This window comes from Neodiprion pinetum, unplaced genomic scaffold (assembly GCF_021155775.2).
Source record: "Neodiprion pinetum isolate iyNeoPine1 unplaced genomic scaffold, iyNeoPine1.2 ptg000142l, whole genome shotgun sequence".
Classification (NCBI taxonomy): Eukaryota; Metazoa; Arthropoda; class Insecta; order Hymenoptera; family Diprionidae; genus Neodiprion; species Neodiprion pinetum.
Window position 1 is genome coordinate 5,875 of NW_027184547.1, and position 7,033 is coordinate 12,907.

Genomic DNA, 7,033 nt, shown 5'->3' on the forward strand with positions numbered 1-7,033 from the left:
TTGGAAATTATAATATACATATGTATATATATTTATATATATTTATATACATTTATACATATATATATATATATATATATACATATATATGTATATATATATTTATATGTATTTATATTATACATTAAAATAATAAAATATAAATGGAGGTAATTGAGGTAAATAATGTAATAAAATAAAAAATGATTGTGAATAGAAAAAATTATAAAAAAATGAAATAAAATAAAAAATGAGCGAATGATTGAAAATATTTACGATTTTTCTGACAATTATACGTAATTTCGAAAAATCGAAATATTGTGGAAGAAATTTTTTTTTTCAATTTCCCCCCTCTTAAAAGTGAATTGAAAATTATATTATACATATATATCCATATATGTATATGTATACAGACATTTATATATATATATATGTATATATATATATGTATATATATGTACATATATGTATATATATGTATATATATATATATGTATATATACATATATATGTATATATATATTGATATGTATTTATATTATACATTAATATAATAAAATATAAATGGAGGTAATTAAGGTAAATAATGTAATGAAATAAAAAATGATTGTGAATAGAATAAAATTATAAAAAAACGAAATAAAATGAAGAATAAGCGAATAATTAAAAATATTTAGGATTTTTCTAATATCTATACATAATTTTGAAAAATTAAAATAATGTAAGAAAAATTTTTTTTTTTCAATTTTTCATCCTTCAAAATTAAATTGGAAATTATAATATACATATGTATATATATTTATATATATTTATATATATATATACATATATATATATATATATATACATATATATGTATATATATATTTATATGTATTTATATTATACATTAAAATAATAAAATATAAATGGAGGTAATTGAGGTAAATAATGTATTAAAATAAAAAATGATTGTGAATAGAAAAAATTATGAAAAAATAAAATAAAATAAAAAATAAGCGAATAATTGAAAATATTTACGATTTTTCTGACAATTATACTTAATTTTAAAAAATTGAAATATTGTGGAAAAAATTTTTTTTTTCAATTTCCCTCCTCTTAACAGTAAATTGAAAATTATAATATACATATATATCCATATATGTTTATGTATACATACATTCCCACACAGCACAATATGTTTCAGAAATGTTTCAGAAATGTCTTATCAGAAACCTGTTATATTCCATTGCAACATTTCAGAAATATGTCAGAGATATGTCTATGTCCGCATATATAACTAACGTTTTATAGCTGACATATGTCAGAAATATGTCAGGAACATTACGGTAATATGTCAGAAATATTTCCGCCATATATTTCAGAAAGGTTTCAGAAATGTCTTATCAGAAACATGTTATATTCCATTGCAACATTTCAGAAATATGTCAGAAATATGTCCATGTCCGCATATATAACTAACGTTTTATAGCTGACATATGTCAAAAATATGTCAGAAACATTTCGGTAATATGTCAGAAATATTCCCGCGATATATTTCAGAAATTTTTCAGCGATATATCTGAAAATGGTGACTGATATATTGCTGAAACATTTCCGAAAGATATAGTGAAAATATTTCTGATATATTCCACAATACATTTCAAAAATCTTTCAGGTAATAAAAAAAGTCCTGAATCTGAGTAAAATGATTAATTATATAGGTATCTTACAAAGTTATTTATTTTCAAATACATTATAAAATCCTACAGACTCATGTCCATATTAAGTCGTGAATCGAAGGCTTCTCTTGAAATATACATGAAAGTAAGTACAGTCTTCTTCTCAATATAAACTTATCGTTATATTATTATAATTAAATTATTTTGGGAACAATAATGCATATGAAAATATAGGTTTCAATAATTAAGCTGATATAGGGCAGTTTTTTGCTTTACACAATATTTACAAAGAAATGTTACGTAACACACGTAGTAAATGTTACTACACATTAGGGTGGGCCAAAAAAAATGAGTATTTTTTTTTATTACTTTATACTCTGAAAATCGGTTGCTAGATACCTCTAAAGAATTCTCACCAAATATGAGCTCTTAATTTTGATAACAAGGTCCTCCGCTTTGCAATTTTCCATTTTTTCCTGAGTATTAGAAACAAAAATTCATATCTCTTTGACAACTGTTCGTTAAAAAATATCTCCCCTCATATTCTTGTAGGAAATCGAACGCTCTACAAAAAAGGTCTCTTACAATTTTTTCGTAAACCTTACCGTTTAAAAGATATCAAAGCTTAAAGTTTAATTATTTTGAGAGAAATTTCTGTTTTGCTTATGAATTTTTTAACTCGCTTACAAAAAATTTTGATGAATTGCACAACTCATAGTTTTGTAGGAAATTAACTGCTCTACAAAAATGGTGTCTTATGATTTGTCGATTAAGTTAAGCGTTTAAAAGATATTCATCGTCAAACTTCAATGCATACTAATTTAAACAGTTTTTGATGAATAATTCGAAAAATTTCAATTTAATTTATAAGCTTCATGAAAATTTATTCCAATGTGAGTTCCTAAGAAAAGAGAAATGTTTTAAACTATTTTTCTTTTATTTTTTTAGTTCTATATATTATAATATATATATAGTTACATATATTATATAGAACTAAAAAAATGAAAGAAAAATAGTATAAAAATATATATTAAAAATTGAAAATTAAAAAATATATTTTATTTTTAGTTCTATATATTATATAGAACTGAAAAAATAAAAGAAAAATAGTTTAAAACATTTCTCTTTTCTTAGGAACTCACATTGGAATAAATTTTCATGAAACTTATAAATTAAATTGAAATTTTTCGAATTATTCATCAAAAACTGTTAAAATTAGTATGCATTGAAGTTTGACGATGAATATCTTTTAAACGCTTAACTTAATCGACAAATCATAAGACACCATTTTTGTAGAGCAGTTAATTTCCTACAAAACTATGAGTTGTGCAATTCATCAAAATTTTTTGTAAGCGAGTTAAAAAATTCATAAACAAAACAGAAATTTCTCTCAAAATAATCAAACTTTAAGCTTTGATATCTTTTAAACGGTAAGGTTTACGAAAAAATTGTAAGAGACCTTTTTTGCAGAGCGTTCGATTTCCTACAAGAATATGAAGGGAGATATTTTTTAACGAACAGTAGTCAAAGAGATATGAATTTTTGTTTCTAATACTCAGGAAAAAATGCAAAATTGTAAAGCGGAGGACCTTGTTATCAAAATTAAGAGCTCATATTTAGTGAGAATTCTTTAGAGGTATCTAGCAACCGATTTTCAGAGTATAAAGTAAAAAAAAATACTCACTTTTTTTGGCCCACCCTACCACACATACTATACTAGTGCGTAGTACGAAATGTAAAGTCGTGAACCAAAGGCTTCTTTCGAAATATACGTGAAAGTAAGTATAGTCTTTTTCTCAATATAAACTTATTATTATATTATTATGTTTATATTATTTTGGAAACAATAATGCATATGAAAATATAGGCTATAATAATTAAGCTGATATAGGGCAGTCTTTTGCTCTGCACAATATTTACGAAGAAATGTTACGTAATACACGTAGTACATGTTACTACGTATAGTTACTACTATACTAGTAAATATGGTGTATAGCAAAAGACTGCCCTGTATCAGCTTAATTATTATAATCTATATTTTCATATGTATTATTGATTTAAAAATAATTTAATTATTATAATATTATAATAATAAGTTTAAATCGAGAAAAAACTATACTTGTTTTCATGTATATTTTAAAAAAAGCGTTTGGTTCACGACTTTACATTTCGTACTATACGTGCTTAACGTGCTTCATTCTAATAATACTTAATTTAGTTTGTTGTTCAACGAGTCGACGTTTATGTCTATCTGAATAGCAGTCGTTACTTTTTCTTTTACGTGTCATTTTCTGAAATCAAACATCATAAATAATACAAGTATAATAAAGTATAATATTCAATGTTGCGAACATAAAACTTTGAATAACAAAAGGTCAGTCAATAATTTCTCATTTGATGTGCAGGAAAATAAAAGTTTATTCTGAAAACAGTCTGAGAACTAATGTTTGTCAGGGTCTACTATACAGTTGACTGCAAAGTTAAGTTGTTTAACATAAAATATACACTGAAAATATGGACGTCATGCCACTATTGATATTAGATTAGTGTGATTGCCAATCGAATGGTAGCTGGTTACCCAATCATTTGATCAAACATAAACTAAATGATTGGTTAATAATAGTCTTACCTAAAACGTATGTTGTATATTTCGAATACACAGTTGACTGTCAGCTGCTCAACCTTTTCCTGCAATTATTACAGATGTTTCAAGATTTAGTTGTAAATACGTGAGTGTGATTCAAAGCAAATAACATGTAATTACTGATCGGCGGTCTCCACCTAGTCTGATATCTTTCTAACTAAAGCTAGATTACACGAGGCTCAAGGTGGTATACGCCAGATTGAAATAACGTATAAGCAGAATGTTTTGTGAGAGTATATTCTGCTATTTTATAATCAACAATGATAGGAATGTGCATAAAACTGAAGCTGACATAGGACGTATATACAGAGCTCTGTACATGCCTTATACAGCTTTTTATGAAATAGCCTTGTTCTATTTGGGCCAGCGAGATACACTAAGTGTTTCATTAGGGCCCGTCTATATGTATAGCGTGAAAAATAATTATAATGCATAATAATATCCTATAATAATTATAGTTAAAATGTTAAAAACGTACAGTTTTGAATATACAGGCCTCAATCAGTAATTAACTAGTGAAAAGTAAACCGAAGTTTGATAACGGTCGGCGTATCTTCAAGTTTCAATTGATCAACAATTTAGTATAAATTAAAATTAGCCTTTATTATTAAATCGCGACACTATACGAATATCGGAATATGCATAATTTAATACTGCATAAGGCAATTATGCCGTATCGTGTGATTTTCCATCAAGGGGGAAAATCATCATGCAATTTGAAGGATAATTATCAGGACGAATTTTTCTTTGGTGAATCATTCTGATTTGGATAAACGAAGATCTGTTAACCAAAAAATATGAGAAAAAAACCAGAAATTTCCACACACAATGTCCACTATTTCTGACTTTTTCTAAATATTTGGTCAAACACTCTTAGTTCATCCAGATCACAATGATTCTCCAAAGGAAAAGTTATTCTGACAAAAAGTTATCTTTCAAATACGTAGCATGATTTTTTCAATTCTGTGGAAAAGCAAACGAGTACTCACTCGTGAGAGGTCAACTGCGGTTAGGAAATAACCTTGTTGAGTAAACTATAAAAAGATTTAATATTATAGATGTTTCATAGTTGGGAAGTCAACGATCGTAATTATTTTATTTAATTCACAGCTTGACAAAAAATTATAAGCAGTATAGTACTTTCTGTTCACACATAAGCCGGTATTTCAATTGCATACCATTCAACACGTGGTGGCCAAGGATAGCCGATTTAGCAAGCAAACTGCAGAACCGCGTACATAGCAAATATGCACGTAAATATGTAATTATGCCAAGTAGCTAAGGATATTTTTTGGTCTAATTCTCTACACATTTATTGGAAATTAAACATTTACTTACCAAATATCCACTTTTCTTGCCACGTGGGTTTCTGTAATTTTCTCAAGAGATCCGTGGTATCTAACGACCTGTGAAACGCGGTGCGAAAGAACAAGAAAGCTCGAGAATGAAGGATGGAAGAGTGCACGACGCTGCGCGACGGTGATGCGCGAAAAATTGGCGCGCGACGCTCGAGCACGTGCGCTCGAGTATGCGACGTGATGCCATATTTTTAGGGTTTTTCAGCGCTTCGTCGCAGATAAAACGCGAATAAATAAGGCGCGTTAATTTGAATTAATATAAGTACGACGGTAATTTTAATAAACATATACGTAGAATAAGAATGTGAATAAATATTATAATATTACAATTAGTGTGAACCGGTCACCCAGGAATCAAAAAGGAATGTTAATTGTTGATGAATTGTTTAGTTAAAATATAAACACTGCTTGTTTATTCTTATATAGTTCAGACGTAAATAACGAATATTTATATGTATCCGTTTAAGGCGTTCGAAACCACCACGTCCAATACTTGAATATTCTAAACATTGGAATTTGGAAGTATCTGGTCAATGTTATACTGGTTTTAAAGTAAACACGCATTCGGTGTGGACCACACTTTCGGACCCGTTCTCACGAGTCCCTTTGGCATCTCCCATATCTCCTATATCTCCCAAAATAATTATTTTTTCGACCTGGGACCAACGGCATTCCATTCTTAAATGTATTCTAGATTTTTCTAGATGGTTTTCAAAAAATCGATTTTTTGAAGCCGTCACAGTGGTGTTGTCCCTTAAGAGATATTGTTCGAGAAAATTGGTAGATTCAACAAGACAAATGAGAATTATGACGCCCAATTCGTATTCCGTCAAAAAATCTTCACTTCGGTCTTCTTGACTGGACGTAGCTCAGTATGCATAATCATTAAAGACCCATAACTTTATGAAAGGTATAAATATTGAAAAACTTTATGCACGTGTCCATTATGGAAAATTTGAAAAATGACAAATTTTATGAAAAATACTTATGTATAAACACATAAACGAAAATATTACTGAAACGTTTCGAAAGTTCGGGTGATGTTATATTGCGCTTGAAATATTTCTGAAATATATTTATAATATCAAAAATGTTATATTGCATTTGAAATATTTCTGAAACGTTTCGAAGGTACCAGTGATGTTATATTGCATTTGAAATATTTCTGAAACGTTTCGAAAGTACCGGTGATGTTATATTGCGCTTGGAATATTTCTGAAATGTATTTATAATATCGAGAATGTTATATTGCATGTGAAATATTTCTGAAATATATTTGTAATATCGAAAATGTTATATTGCATTTGAAATATTTCTGAAACGTTTTAAAGGTACCAGTGATGTTATATTGCATTTGAAATATTTCTGAAACGTTTCGAAGGTACCAGTGA

The 7,033-nt window shown here is 27.6% G+C and overlaps 1 long non-coding RNA gene across 1 annotated transcript; it reads right to left on the bottom strand.

The window, feature by feature from the left end:
* Positions 1-3,752: 3,752 nt before the first annotated feature.
* Positions 3,753-5,781, bottom strand: LOC124224343 (uncharacterized). Its single transcript, XR_006884653.2, has 3 exons — positions 5,623-5,781; positions 4,270-4,328; positions 3,753-3,931 (listed from the first exon to the last, which is right to left on the bottom strand). It is a non-coding gene; the product is annotated as an uncharacterized lncRNA (long non-coding RNA).
* Positions 5,782-7,033: the final 1,252 nt, after the last annotated feature.